The sequence below is a fragment of the Cetorhinus maximus genome, chromosome 13, assembly GCF_964194155.1.
Source record: "Cetorhinus maximus chromosome 13, sCetMax3.hap1.1, whole genome shotgun sequence".
Lineage (NCBI taxonomy): Eukaryota > Metazoa > Chordata > Chondrichthyes > Lamniformes > Cetorhinidae > Cetorhinus > Cetorhinus maximus.
This window is the reverse complement of record NC_135891.1, coordinates 16780851-16807572: the sequence shown is the minus strand read 5'-3', so window position 1 is coordinate 16807572 and position 26722 is coordinate 16780851. Positions and strand designations below refer to the sequence as shown.

General features: G+C 44.4%; 1 long non-coding RNA gene across 1 annotated transcript in view; it reads left to right on the top strand.

Annotated features, from left to right (window-relative positions):
• LOC144689145 (uncharacterized) overlaps positions 1-9931 on the top strand; it is a 77923-nt gene extending 67992 nt beyond the window's left edge. Inside the window, exons 2-3 of the long non-coding RNA XR_013578569.1 lie at positions 6350-6483; positions 9705-9931. This is a non-coding gene — a long non-coding RNA (uncharacterized LOC144689145). The remainder of the gene's footprint in view (positions 1-6349; positions 6484-9704) is intronic.
• The last annotated feature ends 16791 nt before the right edge of the window (positions 9932-26722 follow it).

Sequence of the window (26722 nt, the reverse complement as noted above, 5' to 3'; positions counted from 1 at the left end):
TTGGTTAAACACAGAACAGTGAACTCAGAGTCACGTTGAGAGAGGGATAATGTGGCACAGGATACTCATGTGGGTGTTTGCTCCTGACCTCGCCATTTCCACAGGAATGGTCCACGTCCTCCCATGCCAGCGAGACTCTCGAACAGAGTGAGGACCTTGATGTCCGGCACTCCACTCCCGGTCTGGGACCTCTCCTGTTGATTGCACGCCATCTTGTCCTGCATAAAGGCAGATGGAGAGAGTGTGAGCAAGGCGCATGCCAGACCAAATGAGAAGGATGCCAGGCATGTGTGTGTGCTGAGTGGAGCCATGGATGGGATGAGGACACTATCTTCGGAGAAGATGAGGCCAAATGGAGATGGGAGGGTGTGTGTGAGAGAGTGAGTGGTGATGTCCCTTGAGCTGGCAGTGAGTGAGATGCCAGTGAATCTGTGATGGGCTTGTGAGTGGGTGAGTTCAGATTGATGAGATGGTTGACTTACCCTGGTGGCACGGATGGGATCATTCATCCTTTTTCTGCACTGGATGGCCAACCTCTTGTGTGCAGTGTTGGCACTGACCACCTCTGCCACCTCCTCCCAAGCTGGAGTGGTGAGACTGATGGGCCTCCTGCGGCCAGAGCCGGGGTAGACAACAATGCGGTGGGCTTCCATGGCATTCAGAAGGCGTCCCAGGGCTGTGTCACTGAATCGGGGTGGAGGGAGCTGCCCTCTTCCTGGCTTTTTGGGACATGTCTTCACCGGAGTAGTCCTGAGCCGTAAGCATTGAGAACTGTGCAAGCGGCTGCAGTTTAAATATGGTGCCCGGCATGAGGAAGCGGCAAGGTAATGGCATGGCGGGCAAATAGGAGGCCGCCCACCAGCGATCTACCGTGTTTCCCATGACCGCATAATTAATGAAGTGGGAAGGGAATGATACGGTGTGAAAATCGGCCATTACAGCCGATGGGTAAAACATTTTTTTTCACACCCGCTACCACACTTAGTGCAATTCTGGGACGATTCGCCCAAAGTCTTCCTTTCTTTCAGAATTTTTTGCAAAAGGTGAAAATGACGTAGAATCATGTCAGGACCCCTTGATTCACTACAATTCCACCCATTAGGGCTTTAAGGTATGGTCATGGTTGCATGTTGTGGTAGTTCAGGCGGACATTAATCATTGGACACCACACAAAGAAAGCTCACTTAGTTTCCTTGGCAACATTTCTCCTTCAACCAACACCACCAAAGAAACAGAAATGAAAAGAGGAATTGCTGGAAACATATAGCAGGTCAGCCATTATCTGTGGAGAGACCGGATAAGGTAATGTTTTGTGCTTAAACCTAAATACAGATTACTTGATAGTTTATCTCATTGCTTTTTTGTGGGATCTTGCTATGGAAAAATGGCTGACATCAGTGAGCTAATCACTACTTCAAAGTAAGCATTGAGTGTATGTTTGTGTGTCTGTGTGTCTGTGTGTGTGTGCGCGCGTGAAGTGCTTTCTGAGGGATGATATAACATGTATTCATACAAACCTTTTGATAAAATAAAGTAATCGCTGGGAATAAGTAATATTCTCTCCCCATAACTATTTTGAATTTTTCTGATACTAGGATCAACAGGTGTACCAATAACTGGCTCTGAAAAGAAACTTTATACATTGCAGACAGGCTCTTTTTATACCTGTGCCCAGCAGGTACCCATTAATATGTTGTATTTCACAGCACCCCTCCCTCCTCAATCCACTTAACTATTCGTGTATAAATCTCAATGTGAAACCCGAGATCTGTGGGAGTGCCAGGCTCTGCAGTGTCTCAAACCCGTGACCAGGGAGGTGTTCATTGAATACTACACCAAAACTTATCTGCAGACGGATTTGCTGCCATGGGCTTTTAAATGACAGAATCTGTAAATCTCTCCTGCTGCTATTAACTGAAGCTAAGCGTTTAAAACCAAGCCCTTGAAAGCTATTGTTTTTTAATATAAACTCCTTTTTCACAGACTCAGTTTCCCTTCCCTCTTCACTCCAATTCGTAAAAGTTCACCTTCGTTCTTGCCCACACAACAAGGTGACCAACAAACGGACAGCAGGCTTCTTTGTGGTTCCCCAGGAAATATCCCAGTTGGCCAGCTTAAGATTTGAGGTTTTCTTCACTAAGTGGCCTGGTACATTAGGGGATAGGTAGTGGTTTCAGCAGGATGTTCACAAACCCTCATATCACCCACACTCTTTTTGTTTCTCTTTAACCCAGTCTCTCAGTGTAAAGAAAAGAGCTTGCCGTATAGCTAAGTGGGTTTTCGAATGTAAATCACACAAGTCAGTCCGTCAAAGGAAATAGCTGCTCTCCCAGCATTCTTCCTGACGGGATTCCGGAGTGACATCAATAAATCAGGATAGATGGATGTGGATTGACAAAGGTGTTCAGGCCATAATTATTTTCTAACTAGAGATTTATATAAAACAAAACAGGCTGTGGGAGAGACAAGAAGGTAAGTAAATTGAATTAGTATTGCTACAAATGTGGCTAGTTGCATTTGCCTCTAAGGGCTTCAGCCCATGCATTAAAACCATTGTTTGGAAATATTGTTTTGATATCAAATGGTAAGGCACAAGTTTTTAGCCTGATGCTTTCGTGTTATGTCTTGAATAATGAATGAGATTAAATCATTTTTATCTTCTGATACCTGCCCACAATAACATGTGATGAACATATTGCACCTTAACAATTACAAAATGTTTGTCTATGATGAGGCAAACATTTACTTTTTTGCAAATTCTGTCCTATCTGAGGCAATTTAGAATCAGGTGGGCTGATATGTTTATTGATGGGAGGTCTCTGGTAGCATCCCTGTCTTTGAGCCAGAAGCTCAGCTTTTAAGTCCCACTTCAGGGCTTGATGACCACGGGAGGTGCATTCATAACGTGGCCGAACAGATTGAGTATCAACCTGTAAATTCTTCTAATACGCCTATGGTGGGTGGTAAGAGCGGGTGAGTCTCCTGGTCAGCGTGGCGCCTCTCAAGCTATAGCCTCTGGCAATAGACTAGTGACCTGTTCTAGGAAAAACTAGCTACGGAAATAGATGTAAGCATGTGCCTCATCTGCCTTATGTATGTCTAAGTACAGGAAGGGAATCAAGAAGATTTGTTTATCAAAAATAGCATTATGCAGTGGTTTTCTATTTGCCTACGTAAAACTCCATTTTGTCAGTAATGCCCCAAGCTTTTACCATTTGGCCTATCCCAAGGCTCTAGTGTTAATGTTACATGTTGGTTTGTGCATCTTACCCATGAGGTTTCCATCCTACTTCCAAAGCTGAGTGCCCCTTTAGCAGCCAGCCCATGGGAACCTTTCAGTGCAAAGTTGGCCTTTTCCCTGTTATATCCTGAGCGGGGGGCAAGGACTGAGTCTGTGGTTACCGAAAGCAGAACATGCTGGAAACACTCAGCAGATCTGGCAGCATCTGTGGAGAGAAAAAACAGAGTCAACGTTTCAGGCCTGTGACCTTTCATCAGGAGTCTGTGGTACCTAGCATTTCACTGCACAATTCCCTGCCAACCTATCACAGAATACCAATCATTCTTCCCCATTTTAAACTACCTGAATTTTGTGGTGAAGTCTGGACAGCAAATTGTAAATTTATCTGACCGGTTCTCCCTAGAGGGTGTGTATGGAAACCGGACAGGGCAGAGTGTAATGCTGTCTACATTAAAGAAATGCTAGCAGCAACATTTATGATCAGAAAGAACATCACAGATTGCAAACCTATTTAAAGAGATGGAGCAATATTTATTTTTAAAAGTGACATATGTCAAAATAGGTTACAGTTTTAAACTAGAATAAGTAATTGAAACTTTAACAAGGATGCAGCATGAATAAAAATGACTGGATTTCCTGTACAATGGGTGAAAGGGGACAAGCATGACCAACTGGCAATCTGTATTCCCCTCTTGTGAAACAAGTCATTTGTGGGGGAAAAAAAGACTTGCTTCTACGTAGCACCTTGCCCAACCTCAGGACAGTGCTTTACAACCAACAAAGCACATAGGATTACAAACATAGGATTACTCAGGATATACAGCACAGAGACAGGGCATTTGGTCCAATCAGTCCATGCTCGCGTTTATGTTCCACTTGAGTCTCCTCTGATCTTTTCTCATCTAAATCCACCATTGTAACCCTCTATAATTGCCTTCCCCCTCAAAGTACTTCTGAAGTGTTCTGTTGCAGACAGTAGCTTTCCAGTTGTCCCTCTGATGGGATGGTATGTGTCCCACCTAATGCTCTGGCTGAGAAATAATCTAACTACCCACCTATATTTAGTAATATAAATTGAATAAATAAACAGAAAGACTTGCATTTCCATAGCACCTTTCACCAACTCAGGATGTCTCAAGGCTCTTTACACCCAGTGAAGCATTTGGAAGTGCGGTCACTATTGTAATCGAGGAAAACATCATTAATGATGAATTACTAGTTAATATTAACAAAATGGTGATACATTCTTCTGCTATTAAGCCTATGATGAAAATGATCTGAAAATAAAAGTGAAGCAAAACCAATCTGTGGTCTATCCCCTGACTCCCCGTGGCTGTTTCAAGTTATTGCATATAAAAAAGATCCATTTCTGTTTCAATTCCCTAAAAGCTGCCTGTGACACGGGGTTTTTAATGCAGCCTGTTCAGCTGTTGATGGGTTAGTAGTCAGGAAGGTCAGGGCGCTCAGACCTGTATTACAAGGTATCAGTTACAGCTCAAGCCTTTCAGCTCCACAATGGCCTCCAGACCAGCTCTCATTTCCACAGGCAATGTTGATTTTTTTTTAGCTGCTAAGGAACTCTTTGTTTCACTGCTGTGCACAGTATTTTATAAAGCTTGAATGTGGCTTTATCATGCATATATGGATTCCAGCTTTCTAATGTACTCTCTGATTCACTCCGCGCTCATGCTTTAGGATTTAAGCATTGTCACTTTTATGTCCTTATATTTCCAAGTCTCACTATCAGAGTGAAATATGGCAGAACAAAAGAAAATCTCAAATCTGATTTCAAAATGGGACAAATATGGATTTCAGAAAACAAATCTGCTTTGATCCTTTTGTTTTCCCAATTGTATGGCTACTGTCTAAACAACTGGCAGTCGGGCAGTTGTCCAGCTTCTGTGCATCTCCAATGATCCTTCGGAATTCAAACTAAAGACTTGTACTTCTCCAATTTGCAAGGGCCTGGCAGAAAAGTGACTGCAAAGTACTGACCAGTGTAAGAGACCAAGCCGCGAGTGAGTGACGTCAGGAAAGCAAATCGAGCGGAGTGACTGGCACAAGGAAGCCAGATGTTGGAGGATCAGTGGCATCAGGAGAATAGAAGAGAGTGCATGGCATTAACGAGACAGTCATACAGGAGGATTCAGCAATGCCAATACTGGGGTTGGGGTTGCCAGGCACCTTTTCTTTAGGTCCTAGTCTTACAGGTAGCTTAATGCTTCTTTTATTTTTCAGCCGTGAACACCAGTAATTCACTATTTAGCAGCGGAGCGGTAAGCATTCAAATGAAGCAGCTGCCTTGTAGACATCAAGGCCTAACAAAAGAGATTAAATTGAAAGAAAGACTTGCATTTATCTAGCAATTTTCATGAAGTCAGGATGTCCCAAAGTATTTTACAGCCAATTAACAATTTTTGGAGTGTAGTCGCTACTGTAATGTAGGGAGCACAACAGTCAAATTAGACGCAGGCAGGACCGACAAACAGCAATGTGATGATAATCAGATAATCTGATCAGTGATGCTGGTCAGGATACTGCATGGGAGAACTCTTCCATGCTCCTCTTCTTCTCAGTTTAATGACTCGCCCGAAGGAATGCACCTCCAACTACTTTCTCTGCACAGCATTGAGATTATCTGCTCACATTATGGGTTTTGTCTATGTGCCCAGAAGCAGCATTACAAATGTTCCCACCAAAGGGGGAGACACCATCTCTCCAGCTAGGTCCATATATTCAGCCCCAATTACATAAGCCAGCAATTCATTTTGTCACTCACTCATCTGCACGGACCCTCCGCTAGCATTTGGGAAAGGCCCAAAGTCCAGAAAATAAAGTGACAAAATAATTGTGCATTATCAGTAACCTATTACCAGTAGCAACATTTAGCAATTTTGTTACAAAGGACTTTATCACCAACTTAATATTATGATTTATTGTAACTACTTGTCCAAGAGGTTGTGTTAACTTTGCCCGTGCCCATTGTTTTATTGTCCTTTCAGAAAATGTCCTTGTTTTTCTCTCCCTAACGAGGCTGTTCCTTTGAAGCATATCCTCAGACTAGACCAAAACAAGGCTTAAAAAATAATTTTTCTTTGCAAACCTCAGATCTTTGTGACAATTGATCCAATGTAATGATGTTATTTGTTCTGTATGAATCACCTCTGGAGCAAATCTAGACATTTAGATTTACACGGATTTGATCATCTATGGCAAATGTGTCCCACATTCTGGTGGAGAAGGTCAGTAATTTTGTGTTACAACATGCCTGAGCAGGTCATGCTAATTAAGTGCTGACAGTGGGGGGTTTGCACCATGAGTGTTGAATGCTTGCACAGATGAAAGCACTTTCTAACTATCATTAGCAGCGCCAAGAATGCTGGCCCTGATGACACTGATGATGGACCAAAAGGCTTTGGTGTAAGGAAGTTCAGAGCCATTCCCCCATCTATGCGGGGTGGGGGGATGGGGGCCGGTGGGAAATGCCAGGTCTCATGAGTCTGATATGGAAACATGACCCTCATTATTGAGAGACAAAAGAGAATTTTTGGTTAAATGCAAATCTTTTGAATATTTTTTAAAAAGCGAGTCTGTTTCCTCCAGGACAAAACATTTGATTTCTAACTGGGAGGTGAATCATTTAATTTGAAAGTTTATCAATATACAAATGGAAATTGTTCGGAAATCAGAAAAACAAAAATCCAACACTGGATTTTTGAGATATAAAAGCAACAGAGAAAACACTGGAAATGCACATCCTGTCGGACAGTCTCTGGAAGAAACAGATGGCTTAAAGTTTAGATTGGGATTCTTCGTCCAAATGTACCAGAAGAGACAAACAAAATGTTAACTTATTTTGCCCCTGCAGATATTGACTGCAATTATAGCACTTTCTAGTTTTCTTTCAGAATTATGCCTGAACTATTTTCATTTTAAATGAGCTATTTTAGTATGCAGTGAACGTAGAGGCAGAATCCTGCCTGCTGTTTTTACACCACACTAACACAACTAATATCTTAACTCGAGGGTTTTGGGAGGGTTGAAAGGCAATAGTCTCATTAAAATGCAACGACGGTGCCCTGATGATGTCACTCACCGTGATGTTATTTTCAGTTAGTATTGTGAAGTCGGTGCCTGGTCTCGAAGTCGCCAGGGAAACTGCACAAAGAAGAGCAAAGCCCAGAAGAGGGCTGAGAAGTTAAGATAAAACTAAAGAGCTTCCTACGAGTTAGGAGCACTCAGAGTGACTCTTACTCCTGACCCTCTTACCATGTAGCTGACTAGCGACCACCTACTCCACCATCGACGCACAGTAGCAGCAATGTGTACCATCTACAAGATGCACTGCAGGAACTCACCAAGGCTCCTTAGACAGCACCTTCGAAACCCATGCCCACTACCACCTAGTAGGACAAGGGCCACAGGCACATGGGAACACCACCGCTTGCAAATTCCCCTCCAAGCCACTTGCTATCCTGACTTGGAAATATATTGCCGTTCCTTCACTGTTGCTGGGTCAAAATCCTGGAACTCCCTCTCTAACTGCACTGTGGATGCACCTACACTACATGGACTGCAGCCGTTCAAGAGGGCAGCTCACTACCACCTGCTCAAGGGCAATTAGAGATGGGCAATAATTGCTGGCCCAGCCTGCGACATCCATATCCCCTGAAGGAATGAAAACAAGACTGCTGGGCCTGATCCCATGGGTCTCTGTCCTTGGCCTCCTCCTGTGCCCACCCACCTCTCACAAGCCAACCTGATGTTATTGGCACTGGGATCCTGGGGTAGTCAGGCCTAACCAATTTAAATGAAGCCCAAGAGTTAAACAGGGTCAGGCACCCCCATGCCCACTATCTATTTTGGTAAGCTTGACATTTGTCACACCAGCCCCACGGCCACCCCTTGCCCCAGTTAAAATTAGAACTAAAATCTCTACCTTTACTCTGACATGTGCATATTATTTTGCAAAAAAAGCTGAGGTAATAGTGCCCCATGACGAAGCATTGGTCTATTCCTAGGGAAGAACATTCGGATCCTTTGGGACTTGGATTCAGGTATGGTTTGAGTTCCACAGTCTCGGGTAAAGGCAACAACCCTAACTACAGGATTACTAGCAGGTGGAATTCACCCCGTTCCCTACTCATGACCTAGCTGAAACCGTTGAGACCAAGAACAGATTGCTTTCCCTTAATCCTACATTGCACCTTCCATAACCATTTCAAAGAAAGGTAGCAATGTACTCCTTTCACAAGCGCTGTACATTCAAAATGTAAAATGGCTGCTTAAAATATATGTGTGAATGTAAACTCTTAAGAATTCATTAAAAAAATCTAAAGCACATTGAAAAGGAAACAGCATGGATATTTTAGATGAGAACTTCCATCAATTCTCTTTTTCTGTTATCTTTCCTTTTCCAATGGAGACTGGATACTTCCAGCATTTTCTATTATTATTTTAGATTTCTAACATTAGAGCTTTTGTTGTATATCTTCATACAATGGGAATCACTGGTCCCAGTGTGGATATTGGTGTGAAGAATATTAGCTTACTGACTTGCAAACCTTTTTGATTAAAGCATCCCTTTCCAAACGAATTAATAACTACCGACCTCCATCTGAATTAAGGAAAATAACGCCCTTGGGTGAACTTGTTTTTGGTGCCCTTTCTTTGACTTTGTGTAGACAGTACTTAAATATTTAAAAGATTCCTCGCCTCTGAACGAGGCTGAACTCACCTGGAGCCCACCACCAGCCTTCATAACTGCAGGGCTACCTGTCGATTTTTGTGCCTCTCTTAGCGCTCATGCACATGGCTCACCTCTCAGGTAACACAGCCAGTCCACTCTGTGCTGCGCATGAGGTGGCTGCATTCTGGCCCCCCATCTTGGCTACAACTCATTCATTCACTTTTGACCATGGTGACCCCTGACGACGGCAGCTTGAGGGATCAACTACATTGACCACTTGTAAGGCCAGCCCAGCACTTTCACATTTATTATTTCATGGACCCCTGAAAATTCTCTACTGACCCATAGGGTTCTGTGGACCCCAATTTGACAACCGTTGTAGTAGTGGACAAGGCAAGGCTCGGAATGAACTTTATTAGACATACTACCACTCTACTGGGAACCATGAGCATCAAGATGGAGATTTGTGAAATCATCCGGAAAAAGGAGCTGGTGGGAGGAACAGAGTAAATATCCTATTTATAGCTGAGATAGTGATCCATAATGATGCAGCTCCACTGTAAGAACTGAAACTGGAACTCCACTGAAGCTAGGCTAGATGATTGCTTCTCTTTTTGGAAGGGCTCGAAACAGGCAGTTGCTCAGCTCCACAATTAAAAGGATTTTCATGATTGATCGTTTAAGGGTGTGTTTATATTTTAAATTTCAAAAAGATTCTTGGATGAAATAAATGCAAGTTTCTGCTGCATGGCTGTATTTTCTTTTCTTTTGCAGATTAGATGAAATTCCATATCCTATCATTGAACTGAACAAGAAACAGACCTTGTGCAAGTATCACTCAAAGAACACACGTAACATGTTTTTTTCCAAATGCCCACAGTCAGAAGCAAGAGCATTTATATAAGCTGCAGTTGCTGATTAAGGGGTTAATCTTCCACGACGGATCCATCAACTGGCTTTTAACACACCAAAGTGGGTTTATAAACAAAAGCTCATGTTTGAAAAAGTACAAAGAAAATAAAATGCGATAACTGAGCTGCAGGAAACAGTGTATGTGTTTTGTTCAAGAAGCTTGCGCACAGGTTGTTTATTTAACTACTTTCTAAGTGTTTGTGTCCTTTTCCATTTTTTTTTTGCTTTTGCTATTGCAGGTAAAGTTAATTATTCTACTGGGGATAAGAACATATGGTGAACACAGGACTGGAATTAAAGGCTTGTAAAGACAGAGGGACAAAAAGAGACCTGAGACTACAGCTGTCTCCCAGACATTGCTATCATGAGCACTCCGATAAAAGGCTTTTGACTTAAGAAAGACTGTGATGATCAGTTAATGATGTCATTTATGTGAGTGATCAATATTCACAGTTACTTTTCTTTCTTTCTGATCTAAACATTTTGGGGTACATTTTCCTCAGGTGAAGATTAGTTTCTTTACATTGTTCTCGCCGCATTCAAATAATTGTTCATCAAAATGGTGGCTGGCAGCCATTTTCCTGCCATTGAGCGTGTCAGAAACTAACTCGATAGAGAAAACACAAAAGAAAATATCCGCCCAATCACACCTCACCTGAAATAAAGCTGCTTCAGACTTCACAATGACCTAAACTGCAACTTAATCCCTATTAATGGCAACATTATTGCTCAACCAGTTGTGAAATGCTTAGGAGACAGGAAACCTTTCCATTATGGCCAGCCGCCAAATTCCCAAAGCGGGGTTCATGTGGATGTCATGATGGAGCACGGCAGTGATGGAACAATCTTTGTGGTGCTGAAGGGCAGCCCACAACTGTTATGCAACAGCAGTAAGTCTGTATCTAGACCAGGTGAACTTAAGGTCAAAAACAATCAGGCCTGTAAAAAGTTTCATGTAACATGAAAAGATGACCGAGATAAGCCTATAATATTACTATAAGGACACGTGCAAATCACATAGACACAAAACTGACTAGTTCTTAAATGGAGTGATATGTGCATGAATTTAAAGCTGATACTAACTAAGTATAGATTTGGCCTACACTTTCGGATCTGAAGTTGACTATTTTATATTGATTTAGAAAAAGTGGTGGAATTGAAGTCTTAAAATTATGTTTACTCTTTGAAAGTGCTTGGGTAAAAGTGGTCCATGAGGGGAAATTTTGGATTTCAACAAGTGATTGAACATCACAATACGATAGTAAAGGGTTGGTTAGCTCAGTTGGCTAGAGTGTGGTGTGGAATAATATCAACGGTATGGGTTTGATCCCTGCACTGGCTGAGGTAGTTTTTGGGGCCTGCCTCCTTGCCTTGCCCCTTAGTGATATCATGGCTTGAGCCAATGGATAAGCAGGATCATTGAGCAAAAGTGTGAGATATGATGTCTGTAATAAACTTGAAGTGCAGGACAGGTTCCTTGTCAGAAACAGTAAACTTTATTTATAGACTCCTGGTGAGACTGCATGCTTGTTCCAAGCCCAAGGCTAAAAAGCTCAGCCCCTAAGTTTCCCCGCGCTTAGGGCTCATTTGTCTGTTCAGTCACATGATCCCCATAACAGTAAGAAATGGTTGAACTTGAAATTACTGCAATGTCTGTTATTAATAGTGAATGACCTAAAAGGAGTCACTATGGTTGATGGTGTTCATCAAAAAGGCAAATAAAATGGTATCTGCCACAATTATCAGATGTTCTATTATGCTATCTATACATCATAGCAATTTATTCATATAGACTGATTGTTTACAAGTGCTTGTTTGTGATTGCTGGGGGCTTAAATGTGCTTATATATTTTATTCTTGTTATACATTCAGGGATGTGGGTGTCGCTGATTAGGCCAGCATTTATTGGCCACCTCTAATTGCCCTTTAGAAGGTGCTGGTGAGCTGCCTTCTTGAGCCACTGTAGTCTGTGTGGTGTAAGTACACCCACAGTGCTGTTGGGGAGGGATTCCAGGATTTTGACCCAGCGATAGTGAAGGAAGGCGATATGTTTCCAAGCAAGGATGGTGAGTGGCTTGGAGGGAAACTTCCAGGTGATGGTGTTCCCATGTGTCTGGTACCCTTGTCCTTCTAGATGGTAGCAGTCGTGGGTTTGGAAGGTGCTTTCCAAGGAGCCTTGGTGAGTTTCTGTAGTGCATCTTGTAGATGGTACACACTGCCGCCACTGTACATAGGTGGTGGAGAGAATGAATGATTGTGGGTGGGGTGGCAATCAAACAGGCTGCTTTGTCCTGGATGGTGGCAAGCTTCTTGAGTGTTGTGGGAGCTGCACTCATCCAGGCAATGGATAGTATTCCATTGCACTCCTGACTGGTACTTTGTAGATGGTAGACAGGCTTTGGAGAGTCAAAAGGTGAGTTACTTGCTGCAGGATTCCTAGACTCTGACCTGCTCTTGTAGCCACAGTATTTATATGGCTAGCCCAGTTCAGTTTCTGGTCAATGGTAGCCCCCAGGATGTTGAGAGTGGGGGATTGAGCGATGGTAATGCCATTGAATGTCAAGGGGCAATAGTTGGATTCTCTCTTGTTGAAAGTGGTCATTGCCTGGCACTTGTGTGCATGAATGTTACTTCCCGCTTGTCAGCTCAAGCCTGGATATTGTCCAGATCTTGCTGCATTTGGACATGGGCTACTTCAATATCTGAGGAGTCGTGAATGGTGCTGAACATTGTGCAATCATCAGCGAACATCCCTACTTCTGACCTTATGATGGAAGGAAGGTCATTGATGAAGCAGCTGAAGATGGTTGGGCCTAGGACACTACCCTAAGGAACTCCTGCAGTGATGTCCTGGAACTGAGATGATTAACCTCCAACAACCACAACCACTCCTTTGTGCTAGGTGTGACTCCAACCAGCGAAGAGTTTCCCCCCTGATTCCCATTGACTCCAGTTTTGCTAGGGCTCCTTGATGCCACACTTGGACGAATGCTGCTGCCACCCTCACTTCACCTCTGGAGTTCAGCTCTTTTGTCCATTTTGAACCAAGTCTGTGATGAGGTCAGGAGCTGAGTGGTCCTGACGAATCCCAACCTGGGCGTCAGTGAGCAGGTTATTGCTCAGCAAGTGTCACTTGATAGCACTGTTGATGACCCCTTCCATCACTTTAAGGATAATTGAGCGTAGACTGATGGGGCGGTAATTGGCTAGGTTGGATTTGACCTGCGTTTTGTGTGCAGGGCATACCTGGGAAATTTTTCACATTTCCAGGTAGATGCCTGTGTTGTAGCTGTACTGGAACAGCTTGGCTAGGGGTGCTGCAAACTCTGGAGCACAAGTCTTCAGTACTATTGCCTGAATATTGTCAGGGCCCATGGCCTTTGCAGTATTCAGTGCCTTCAGCCACTTCCTGGGGCAGAATTTTCTGGCTGGTGGGGAGGCGGAGTGGGAGCGGGCGCCTCTCGTGACCGGGTCTGCACCACCATTTTACGCGGGTGGGCCAATTAAAGTCCGCCCAGTGTACTTCATGACTCCCGTGCATAGCGGGAGTGGGCGGAGGGCGGCAAGTGCGCTGAGCCCGCCAGGTCCAATGGTAACCCGGCAGCCTGTATAAAGGAAGGCCTGGCAGCCTTGGAAAGGCTGCTCACAATGGCTGGGCGAAGGGCTCTGCAGAGGAGCAATGGAGTTGACGCAAGTCCGGAGGGTAGGCCATCGGGGCAGGCCAGGCCGGAGGGTAGGCCATCGGGACAGGCCAGGGCAGAGGGTAGGCCATCGGGACAGGCCAGGCCGGAGGGTAGGGCGGGGGACCAGTGTGCCCCTCGTTTTTCCGATGATTACCTTGCTGCCCTCCTCGAGGAGCTGGCAGCACGGCGGGAGGTGCTGGTCCCCCAGGACAGGAGGAGGAGTCCCTCCCCCCACATGATGAAAAGTGCCTGAGAGGAGGTGGCGGAGGTGGTGAGCTCCCGCGACATGGTGCAGCGCAACTGGATCTAGTGTCGCAAGCGCTTCAACGACTTGTTGCCCTCTGGAAGAGTGAGGACAATGTTGGCATTGGTGACTTAACCCAGCAGGTCAGCTTTCCCACCTGCTACCCACTCCCCCCACCACCCCGCCCCCCCTCCCCCCCTCCCTCCACAAGTCTGAGTGCAGTGACTGCACTGAATCATTGATGGCATGTGCCCTTTGCTGGTTGGGCCAGCAAATATTGCCCATGCCGAGGTCAGCCTGAGAGGGTGGTGAAGAGATGGGTTCTGCGCCCGCAGCATATGTTACATTGAGTCCCACATGACTGTTTTGGGGGTAACCTGGAGGAGCTGTACCTACGTGTAGTGCTGGAACTCCAGGACATGTCCAAGTCAGGGGGATGACATGCTGGGAGGGGAGCTTCAAGGTGGCGTGGCAATGAACCATCTGCTGCCCTCTACGCTCCACGTGCTTGCGCCTCCTTGCTATGGAAGGAAACACCATGTGGTGCCTAATGTGATGTAGGCAGCATGTGTCCAAGGTGGGGGTGGGGTGGTGGGGTACAGGCCTAGCATCTTTGTGTGAGTGTTCGGCTGCAGCGGGGTGAGAAGGCACTGGAGCCCCGATATGTCCCACTCTGGTTGGGGTAGGCCGTGTGCGAAGAGAGTCCGTGTACAATTTGCACAAATCAATGCTCGTCTCTCATTTTCAGGAGAAGAATGATCATAACACGGCAGAGCGGGTGAGGACTGGTGGCGGCCAGGCGCAGCTAGCCATTCTCAGCCGCTTTGAGCAGGAGGCCCTGGATTTGGAGAGGTGCCCAGGTCCACTGGTGTTGGTGAGGCTGGGGTGCCACGGCCAGGTATGTTTGCCCAGCAGTGAGGTCGGCATTGTTCTCCCAACAGCCATAACAGTGCTGAATGTTAAGTCATTTAATTTTGCAACATGGCTTGTCCATTGCTTATGGAAGGATGAGCGGCATAATGATCCAGGGGAGAGAGCTGCACTTTGTCATTGTCTCCACGTTAACTGATCCAATGTCCTTGTTCTTCCTTTCAACATCAGCTGGGAGGAGGAACAGCCGAGGCCCCCTCTCACACCTGAGGGGCCGTGAAATCTCACCAGCGTCACACCATCTCTGCGAGGCAGGCACCAGAGTAGATACTAGCACTTTGGTGGGAATTAGAACATGGGCTAGTGTCCCAGGGCACAGCAGTGAGGGCACTTCACAGTTGCTGGAGGAGCTGGCAGAGACAGAGAGTGCCCGTGGCGCAGCAGTCAGGACTGCAGGGGACCAGGCACATGCTCAGTCGGTGCCTGATGATGTGCCTCTGGAGTTGTCCGCGATGCAGAAGGGGCAGGAAATGCGACCAGGTGTGCGGGAGGGGGAGATACATGAGGCTATGATTGTCCTGGTGTCAGTGGTGGAGGAGTCTATGTGGAAGATCGCCAAAGCAATGAGCCACTTGTCCGAGCGCCATGCATCCTCCATGGAGAGAGTGGCGACTCTTGTGGAGAGGGTCCTCCAGGGGACCTGTCGGGGCTGCGAAGCCTCTGGCTCGCTGTGTCTGACTTGCCTGGTCCCAACAGAAATGGATGAAGATCAATGCACACCTAAACAAAGCGTCTGTTACCTGCTTGACACAAGGTTGGACAGCTGATTGGGAGACACCGCAAAGATCACCCATCGAGCCCTGGAAGGAGCCAGAGGCATAGAAGTTGAGGGCAGCTGTGCCTGACCTTCAGAGCCACTGGCATAGGGTGTCCACCCACACAGTTAGCGGAGATCTCAGGCCCAATCATCTGACAGATATAGTTGACTGTCTCCCTTGAGAGACAGAGCCTCCTTTGGCACTGCACCTCAGATATATTGAGCAGCTGCTTTGCCACCTAGCAGGATAGTGGCGTTGTCTGTGGCCCCTTCCGCCTTGGTCTACCTCTTGGGCTTTGCACCCCTTGTGCCTGCCCTTCCAAAGGTGGCTCCCCTGGAGGCTGAATGTGCACTCCTGGCCTCCTCTCCCTTCTAGCCCTCCCTTCCTCCTCAGAGGAGGTGCCTCCAGTGGACAGTTCAGCTCCCATTCCCAGGCTAAAGGAAGGCTTCCTGAAACCTGCAGGCCCAGAAAAGATTCCTCACTGCAGAGTGCTGACCTGAAGGTTAAGAGTCCAGACAAAGCAGCTGGTATGCGTTTTGAAGTATTGCAGATCACACAGGCAAGTTTCGATAGCTTTGAAAAATCAATATTTGAGACAGCAGACTCGCAACCCCAGTGAGACCTCTTATCCCGCCCATGGATAAGGTTTATACAAATGTGTCCTAAATGAGGTTTGTACAAGTGGGCCAGTTACACCCATGCGCCGACCCGAAGATTACACAGGCGCCGAAAAATCGGCCTCGATTGGTGAGTCAAGGGTCTTAAGTAGCACGTTAATTAATGGCGGGCGCGCAGCGGATATCATTGCGCGCCCACCCAACGAAATATCACGTCATTTTACGCGCGGATGTGCGGTGCCCACCCCCGCACGCCAACGGGAAAATTCCGCCCTTGATATCATGTGGAGTGAATCAAATTAGCTGAAGACTGGCATCTGTGATGCTGGGGGAGTCCGAGATGGATCATCCACTTGGCAATTCTGGCTGAAGATTATTGCAAATGCTTCAGTCTCATTTTTTGCACTGATGTGCTGGGCTCCCCCATCAGTGAGGATGGGGATATTTGTGGAGCCTTCTCCTCCAGTGTGTTGTTTAATTGTCCACCACCATTCATGACTGAATGTGACAGGACTGCAGAGCTTAGATTTGATCCGTTGGGTGTGGAACCACTTAGCTCTGTCTACCACTTGCTGCTTATGTTGTTTGGCATCCAAGTAGTCCTGTGTTATAGCTTCACCAGGTCGACACCTCATTTTTTAGGTATGCCTGGTGCTGCTCCTGGCATGCCTTCCTGCACTCTTCATTGAACTATGGTTGATCCTCTGGCTTGGTGGTAATAGTAGAGTGGGGGATAGCCAGGCCATGAGGTTACAAATTGTGGTTGAGTACAATTCTGCTGCTGGCCCACAGTGCCACATGTTTGTCCAGTCTTGAGTTGCTAGATCTGTTTGAAATCTATCCCATTTAGCACAGTGGTAGTGCCACACAACATGATGGAGGGTATCCTCAATGTGAAGACGAGACTTCGGCTCCACAATGACTGTACGGGGGTCACTCCTACTGATACTGACATGAACAGATGCATCTGCAGCAGGCAGGCTGTTGAGGATGAGGTCAAGCATGTTTTCCCCCTTATGCTAGTTCCCCCCACCACCTGCTGCATACCCAGTCTGGCAGCTATTAGGAACTTGAAGTCCGGCCAACTTGGTCTGTAGTGGTGCTGCTGAGCCTCGCTTGGTGATGGACATTGAAGTCCCACCCAGAGTACATTCTGTGCCCTTGTCAAGTGGTGTTCAACATTGAGGGGTACTGATTCATCAGCTGAGGGGTGGGGGTGGGGGGGCGGGTGTGGTATGTGGTAATCAGTTGGAGGTTAAAAGGTTTCATTGCCCATGTTTGACCTGGTACCATGAGACTTCATGGGGTCCGGAGTCGATGTTGAGAACTCCCAGAGCAACTCCCTCCCGACTGTATACCTCTGTGTCGCCACCTCTGCTGGGTCTGTTCTGCCCGTGGGCATTAAAAGTCAAACACCTTGCTGTGGGGTGATGTTACTTGTCTCTATACAGACCTATTCATTGTCCTGCTAAACTTTCAGTCTGGAGTCACATATAGGCCAGACTAGGTAAGGACAGCAGATTTCCTTCCCTAGGTTTTTAACTATAATCAACAATGGTTGATTGTAATGAAATTATACTTTTAATTCCAGATTTTTATTGAATTCAAATGGTGGAATGAGAACCCGGGTTCCCACAGCATTATTCTGGGTCTCTGGATTATTAGTCCACTGCACCGACACCACCTCCCTCTATATTAAGGGATGTATTGATTACATTCACTGGCCTGCAGGGAACTGCAGACAATCAACACTCACCAGAACACTATGTTTGCACCAAGTACCAACTTGGATCCGAACACAACCAACTGCAAATTACCCTCCAAGCCACACATTGTTGTCCCTTCACTGTTGCTGGATCAAAGTCCTGGAACTCCTTTCCTAAAAGCACTGTGGGTGTACCTATAACACATGGACTGCAGCCGTTACATCGGTTAAAGAAGGCAGCTGACCCCTACCTTTCAAGGGCAATTAGGGATGAGCAACAAATGCTGCCTAGCCAACGATGCCACATCCCATTAGAGAATAATTTTTTTAAAAACCCACATGTTACGATGATGTGGCATGTGCATATGTAATATTAGTTCCATCAGCTCCTCAAATATATATTTAACTTCATTAAAAGGACATTTTTTAAAGCAAACAAAGACACTGACTTAAGATGGTTGCCAGGGTCATCTGACACATCTGGTATTACAAGTTGGTCAGTTTCTGGAAGTTTCCAATGTGGATTGCAATTAGGACATGCCAAGGCAAACCACCTATGGAATTTCACACCTGCTGATGTCAATAATTACTTCAAATATGAACTGAAATTTGTAATTGGCTTTCACCATCTGCATTTCTATAAAGCTACCTTTCAGATAGAGAGAGAAAGTTTAGCGGGACAATGGCTATACAGAAGGTGCTGATATGTTCTTCCTAGATCTTGACAGGGAAGAATGGTCTATTCAGAAGTGATGGCTAGTACATTAAAGAAATTAGTCACCTAGGCCATAACACAATAGCCAAGGTCTGTCCAGTACTGAACTAATCAATTACCTTCTGTGAAATACTCATCATTGAGAGAGAAAACATGTGTCCAGAATCACTATTTTGAAATGTCTTTTATTACAATACCCTGGTTGCTTTTAGGAAATCTAGAAGAAGATATCTGCAAATGGACAAGTGACACCATCTGTCTTCCTTCTCTCTCGAGTTCAGAGCCCTGTCTCTGCTACATTGCAGAATCCATCACTGAGATAGAGAATTTTAATCAAAAGGAACATCAGGTGCGATAGCATCTACTTTTGGAAAAAGACAGTTTAAAAGAGACTGTCCCCAGAAATTGCAGCTCACATTGGCGTCAACCCCACTGGAATTTCAAGACCACTGTAAAAAAAACGTGCTTCAGCCAAGAACAAAAGTGATTAACTCATAAACAGTGAACTATCTATTTGGCAAAAAGTTAACTTCCTGTATTGTACGTATAACTTGTAATTTTGCATGCTGGTGTGTGTGTGCATCTGTGTATGAGTGTGAGTGTGTGTTTGTGTTGTAAAGGTTGGCACGTGGGTTTACCTTATAAAAATTTTTATGTCTTTGCCTGTATATTTTTAGAACACTAATAGCCCTTTGTGTTTAAACTCAAGAAGGCTTATTGGACTGAAATCTTTGCAATCAGCATGTAAAGAGTTAAATACAAACACTGAGTTATTACCTTCATCCTTATAAATTACACAAAAACCTTGTTACGATCAATCAAGAAGTGGGAAGGAAAGGCCAAATCCTGACTTTAGTCCTCACTTGGTTGTAACACATGACATTTAGAAAGTGATAAATTTGAGGAACCATTGCACAACACATGGTTAGACGTGTTGGGGAACAATGAGGGGTGGGGAGCTACAGAGCAGGGACCATGAAAAGGTGCCTTATGGTCGACTTGGGATGCAAATTTTCCAAAGCCTGTTTTCAGACAGGTTGTTATAACATGTGCAAGGTATTCTCCACTCGCCTGTATTTATATCATTACTACTCAAAGCAATGGAAAATAAATTTGAGTGGTTTGTATCAAGCAGTCATCATTGGCATAAATTCACTCACAGAAAGCAGAGAGGTGAGCTATGAGGGAAGAATTGAGAGGCTACATAGTTGTTCAATATTTTCTCTTATTCATTAATAGCAGCATGTCCGTTGAAGCATAAAATCAGTCAGTGGGCTCAACAGTTAAGGATAGCCCTATGTCAGCATGTTAGCTGTACACAATGACTTCAGTCACAGCATCCAAATGTTCAGTTCCCATTGAATCCCATCATGGGATTTGTCTCAACTTGATGCAGCTATGTCATAAGAAGCTCCAACTGGAGACATTTTTTTTTAATATTCATTCATGGGATGTAGGCATCACTGGCAAGGTCAACATTTATTGTGAGTCAACTTCTTGAACCACTGCTGTCCATGTGATGTAGGCAACAGCGCTGTTCGTTCAACTTTTCCACATAGGACATTAACAGAGAGAGAGTGCAAGAGCAGCAGCGGGGCCATTAAAAGTGAGAGAGTGTGAGAGGAACAAGGTCATTAACAGCGAGAGAGTGTGAGAGGAGCGGGGCCATTAACACTGAGCAGAGTCTGAAAACAGCGTGAGAGGAGAGTATTAATCAAAATGTGTGTTCACAGGGAAACAGGTAAGTGATTGGTTGGTGAATATTTTGCTCCTTTATCTTTCAAAAGTGTGTAATTTATTAATCATTATAAGGTTTTATTGGTAGTATTATAGTCTACAAGCAGTAGTCAAGGCTATTGGGAGTATTAGGGTTTATTAATTAAAATTAATGAAGGGAAGATAATTAATTAATTAACTAATACATGGGCCTGGATTTTGCCCTCGTCGGGCGGGCTTGGTGGGAGTGATTGGGAAGTCGACCGCGATTGGGGCCTGACTACGATTTCACGCTGGTGGGCCAATTAAGGCCTGCCCAGTGTGACACGCGCTACGGTGCTCAGCGCTACCTGTGTGTGGGGTGGGGGGGGGGGAGGGGGAGCAGAGCGAGCGGGGAACTTCGTGCATGCGCACAAGTGCGTGCAGGAAAAGCTCACTGAGGCACAGAGCTGCCTCAGGGAGATGACGATTTTAAGAATTAAAAATAAAGAATTTTAAATTGTGAAAGAACATGTCCCCTCATGTGACCCTGTCACATGAGCAGGGACATGTTATTAATGAAATGTTTAATTTTTAATTTCATTGTTAATAGCTGTTGGAAACTTCATCCTGCCTGTGGATGAGGTTTCCTAAAAAATCCAAAGGCCGCTTGGCCTTTTTGCCTGACCACCAACCGTAAGGTTGGACGGGCAGCGAAAAATTTAATTCAGTTGGGACATTTAATTGCCTTAATAGGTCTGCTAATTGTCGGTGGGTGCGCTGCTGATTCCCGTGTGCACCCACCGATCGAAATATCGCGTGAGTGAGCGGTGACGTCGGGATGCTCACCTGACATCATCGCGCGTCATTGTACGCTCGTTTGGGTTGGGCGCGCACCCACTAGGCGAGCTAAGAATTCTGGCCATGATAAAGATGGCAGGCCAGGTGATGTTTTGCATAGAAACATCGAAAATAGGAACAGGAGTAGGCCATTCGGCCCCTCAAGCCTTCTCTGCCATTCAATATGATCATGGCTGATCCTCTATCTCAACGTCAATAAATCCTGCTCTCTCCCCATACCCCTTGATGCCTTTAGAGTCTAGAAATCTATCTATTTCCTTCTCAAATATATTCAGTGACTTGGTCTCCACAACCTTCTGGGGTACAGAATTCCACAGGTTCACCACCCTCTGAGAGAAGAAATTTCTCCTCATCTCAGCCCTAAATGGCCTACCCCGTATCCTGAGACTGTGACCCCTTGTTCTAGACCCCCCAGCCAGGGGAAAACATCATCCCTGCATCCAGTCTTGCCAGCCCTGTCAGAATTTTATATGTTTCAATGAGATCCCCTCTTATTCTTCTAAACTCTAGTGAATCCAGGCCTAGTTGACCCAATCTCTCCTCATTTGACAATCCTGCCATCACAGGAATCAGGCTGGTGAACCTTTGCTGCACTCCCTCTATGGCAAGTATATCCTTTCTTAGGTAAGGAGACCAAAACTGTGCACAATACTCCAGAGGGAGAATGTTCGGCTCGGTGGGTGGGGGTGGGGCCCATTCGCCGAGGTGTAAAATGACACGGTGTGACGTCGGGCGTGCGTCCCGATGTCATCGTGCGTCATTTAGATTTTCAGTTTGGCAGCCACGCAGCCGACTCAGCTGCACGCCTTCCATACTGTTAAAGGCCTATTATGGCCATTTAGCTAACAATTAAAATACTTAATGGAGCTGCCCATTCAACCTTAAGGTTGGCGGGCAGGCGAAGAGCCCAGGCGGTCTTTACATTTTTCATGGCACCTCATCCACGGGCAGGATAAGGTTTCATGCATGTTTTTGAAATCTTGGAAAAAATTTTTAATAAAATTAATACACATGTCCCAGCTCATGTGACAGTTTCACATGAGGGGATATGGTCTAAATATTTTTTTCTCCTTTATTAAACTTTAGAAACTTTAAACTAATCTCCCTGAGGTACAGAGGTGCGCTCTTTCGCGCGCACTCTTGGCTCAGGGAATCCCCCCTCGCCCGCACAGGGAGCGCACTCTGCTTTTGGGTGTGCATCACGCTGGGCGGGCTTTAATTGACCTGCCCACGTAAAATGGCGGCGTGGACCCGATTGGGGGCGCCGATCGGGTCCACGCCCGCCTGCGCCCACCCGCCCCTGCCCCTGCACAATCCTCCCGACGGGGGGAAAATTCTCTCCCAGGTGTGGTATCACCAAGGCCCTGTACAGCTGCAGCAAGACATCCTTGCTTCTGTGCTCCAGTCCTCTTGCAATGAAGGCCAACATACCATTTGCCTTCTTAGCTGCTTGCTGCATTTTCATGCTTGCTTTCAGTGATTGGTGTCCAAGGACACCCAGGTCCCTTTGTACATCAACATTTCCCAATCTATCACCATTTAAATAATACTCTGCCATTCTATTTTTCTGTTTAATTGCTCTGCCATATCCTTGTCCTCTATTATTAATTCTGTTTCAGACTGTAGGGGACCTACATTTGTCTTCACTAATCTTTTTCTTCTTACATACTTATATAATCTTTTACAGTCCTCTTTTATGTTCCTTGCAAGTTTACTTTCATACTCTATTTTCCCCTCTTAATCAATCTCTTGGTCCTCCTTTGCTGAATTCTAAACTGCTCCCAATCCTCAGGCTTGCCACTTTTTCTAGCATTATTATATGTCTCCTCTTTGGATCTAATACTATCTTTAATTTATTTTGTTAGCCATGGTTGGGCCGCTTTCCCTGTTGTGTTTTCCGCCAGAAAGGAATGTATAACATTTGCAACGCATACATTTGTTCCTTAATTATTAGCCATTGCCTATCCATGGTCATGCCTTTTAATGAAGTTCCCCAATCTGTCTTAGCCAACTCACGCCTCATACCTTCGTAGTTTCCTTTGTTTAGATTTAGGACCCTAACTTTAGGTCGGAATATTTCACTTTCTATCCTAATGTTATGGTCATTGTTCCCTAAAGGAGCCCGCACAAAAAGATTATTAATTAATTAACCCCTTCTCATTGGACAATAACAAATGGTTAAAATGTTTATGTTTAAAAAGGAACCAATTTAACCAGGCTTGCTTGAGTTAAAGAAACTCATTTTATTAGTTACTAAAATGCAAGAAAAAAATAATAGAAATGCAATACGCATACACATAGATTAGAAATTGGAAGTGAGTCCAGAAATAAAAGTTTAAAAAGATATGTGAATCAGTTCTTTGGTTTGTCCATGAGGAGTAGGTGGTGAAATGTTGTGGCCATTAAGCTGGGGTGATTCCAGTACCACTGACTTTGGCAGCTGGGCAGTGGATTTGGAGATTCTTGGTTCTGCAGGTTAGCTGAAAGATGTTGTTCCATTTCCTTTTTGACTGTGGATTTGCTGACTTGTGACTTGCTTCCAGCAATTAGAGAGAAACCATTTTTACCTGCAAGTGCAGGGATGACTAGTTGGTGTTCTTTAGCTGTTATCTTCGCAGCACACACTGGCACCAGAACAGAATACCAAAAACTAGCCCACAGAACAAGGGTTGCAGTTGATTTTTTTTTTAAACCCCTTTCCTTGTGTATTCCTGGAATGGAAAAACAAACATGTCTTTCACCCAGATCTGTTTTCTTTTCAAACTCAGTTCATTTTCACAGTCTGGGATAGAACTCAACAGGAGGTTACAGGTCAGTTTGCATTGTATCTTTTCCTTTGAAGTGCCTCTGTCTGAAATAGACTGTGTCACACCTTATAGGTGCTACATTCCGTTCTCTCTGAACTAATTGGTCAAATAATCCACAGAGGAATTTTCCAGCAAATAGTTACCGTACAGTCTCAGCCAGCTTTTTGCCTGTATGTCCTTATTTTAAAAAAAGAACACGTCTTACTTAAAAGTTCAATATGTCCATAAATAATTAGGGGATAGGATCCATGGTCATGACAATGTGATCAAGATTGGGAAATAAACATTCCAGAGCATGCAATATTTCAGAAAGAGAGAATGCCAAAGGAGGTGAGCAGAGCATTAAACAAGAAATTACTGGAGCCTGTAACAAAGGAAATGTAATAATTATGGGGGACTTTAATCTTCATATAGACTGGGACAAGCAAAGTGGCAAGAATGATCTAGAATATGAGTTTGTAGAATGTTTTCATGACAGTTTCTTGGAGCGGTACGTAGTGGAACTGACTAGGGATAAAGCTATCTTAGATATAGTATTGCGCGATGAGGCAAGGTTAATGAGTAATGTCATAGTAAGAGATCCACTGGGAAATAGTGACCATAATACCAATTCCATGTTGAGTTTGAAAGTGACATATTCCAAGTGCAAACAAAAATCTTAAACTTGAACAAAGCCAATTACATAGATATATGGGGAGAACTGGCTAAGGTTAATTGGGTAAATAGACTAAAGGGTATGGAGGTAAATAAACATAGGAAACTTTTAAAGAAACAATTGAAAATGTTCAATAAAAATATATTCCATTGAAGAACAAGAACTCAGCAAGAAAGACCCATCCATGGCTCATTCAGGAAGTTAAATACAGCATTAGATTAAAAGAAGAGGCTTACAATCTTGCAAAAAACAGTAGCGTGGGTTTCACACTGGCTGGCCGTTAATTGGCCAACCAGTGTGAAATCACAGTTGGGGTCCAATTTTGGGCGGCAGTCGGCTTCCCGACCGCTCCTGGGCCTGCCCACCAAGTCTACCCGACGACCGGAAAACCCTGGCCATAAGCTCAAATCCCACCATACCAACTGTAGAATTCAAATTCAATTGATATATATGGAATTTAAAAAATATATATAATATTAGTAATGATGATGAAACTACTGGATTATCTTAAGGATCTATCTGGTTCACTAATATTTTTTAGGACAAGAAATTTGCTGTACTCACCTATGACTCCAGACCTGCAGCATTGTGATTGACTCCTAAGTGCCCCTGAAACGGCCTAGCAAGACATTCAGTTGTATATAAAAATATAAGAGCATAAGAACATAAGAAATGGGAGCAGGAATAGACCACAAGGCCCATCGAGCCTGTTCCGCCATTAAATACAATCATGGCTGATTTTGGGCTTCAACTCCATTTTCCCGCCTGCTCCCCACATCCTTTAATCCTCTGAGAGACCAAATATCTGCCTATGCCAGCTTAAACGTATTCAACAATGGAGCATTCACAACCCTCTGGGGTAGAGAATTCCAAAGATTAACAGCCATTTAATCTTTTAAATCAAGCAATAATGGCGGCTTGTAATAAAGGTGCTGCAATAATCGTAGGAGATTTTATTTTTCATATAGTTTGGACGAATTAAATTGGCAATGGTTGCCTGGAGGATGAGTTCATAGAGTGTACTTGAGACAGATTCTGAGAGCAATACATTCTGGAAACAACCAGGGAACAGGGTATTTTAGGCCTGGTAATGTGTAATGAGGTAGGATTAATTAATGACTTCATGGCAAAGTATAGTCTATTTAAGAATGATTATAACATGATAGAAGTACACATATAGTTTGAAGGTAAGAAACTTGGGTCTGAAACTAGTGTCTTTAACTTAAATTTTAAAAATTACAATGTACGAAGACAGATTTAGCTAAAGTAGGACAGGAAAATGGATTAAAAGGTAAACTGGTCGATAAGCAGCAGCAGACATTTCAGGAGGTATTTCACAACACTCAACAAAGATACATTCCATTGAATAAGAAAGATTCTATGAAAAGGATATGCCATCTGTGACTAACTAAGGAAGTTAAGAATGATATCAAATTGAAAAGAAAGTTGTTCAATGCTGTGAAGATTGGTGGTAGTCCAGGATAATTTAAAAAATGATAAAGAGGGAGAAATTGGAGTATGAGGGAAAACTACCAAGAAAAATAAAAACAGACTCAGTAAAAGCTTCTACAAGTATATAAAAAGGAAAAAGAATAGAGAAAGTGAGTGTTGTCCCATAGAGGGTGACACTGGGGAATTAATAATGGAAAACAAGGAAATGGCAGAGGCATTGAACAAATATTTTGTATCTGTCTTCACAGTAGATGGCACAAAAAACATTCCAAGAATGGTAGAAAAGCAGAGTTCAAAAGGGAGAATAACTTAAAGCAATCATGATCACTAGAGAAAAAGTACAAGGAAAATAAATGGAACTAACGGCCAGGGCCCAGGGGAGGGAGGAACACGGTGCTAATCACTGGGGCCTATGCCATCAGGGGAGGCATGGCTCAGGCAATGCTGCACCTCTCCTAAGTGGTTGCCTCACACCTCAATGTGCTAACAAACAAGAACATGTGTGGTGGACGTTCGCTCCGGCACAAAGTTCTGTAAAATAAGGGGTTATCGGGGCGAGAGCCTGTTTATGTTTTTGGTTATCGGGTTCGCTTTGTCCGGTGAATGCTAGCTGTACCCTTAATATTAACACATTAGTTGGTGCTTGAAACAAAAAGGCAGAGAGACCGATTAACTCAACAAACACTGGTAGTTTATTGGAACTAAGAACAGAGCGCTAACACCATGTGTGCTTCTTCAATCCCCTCCAGCTCTAGACT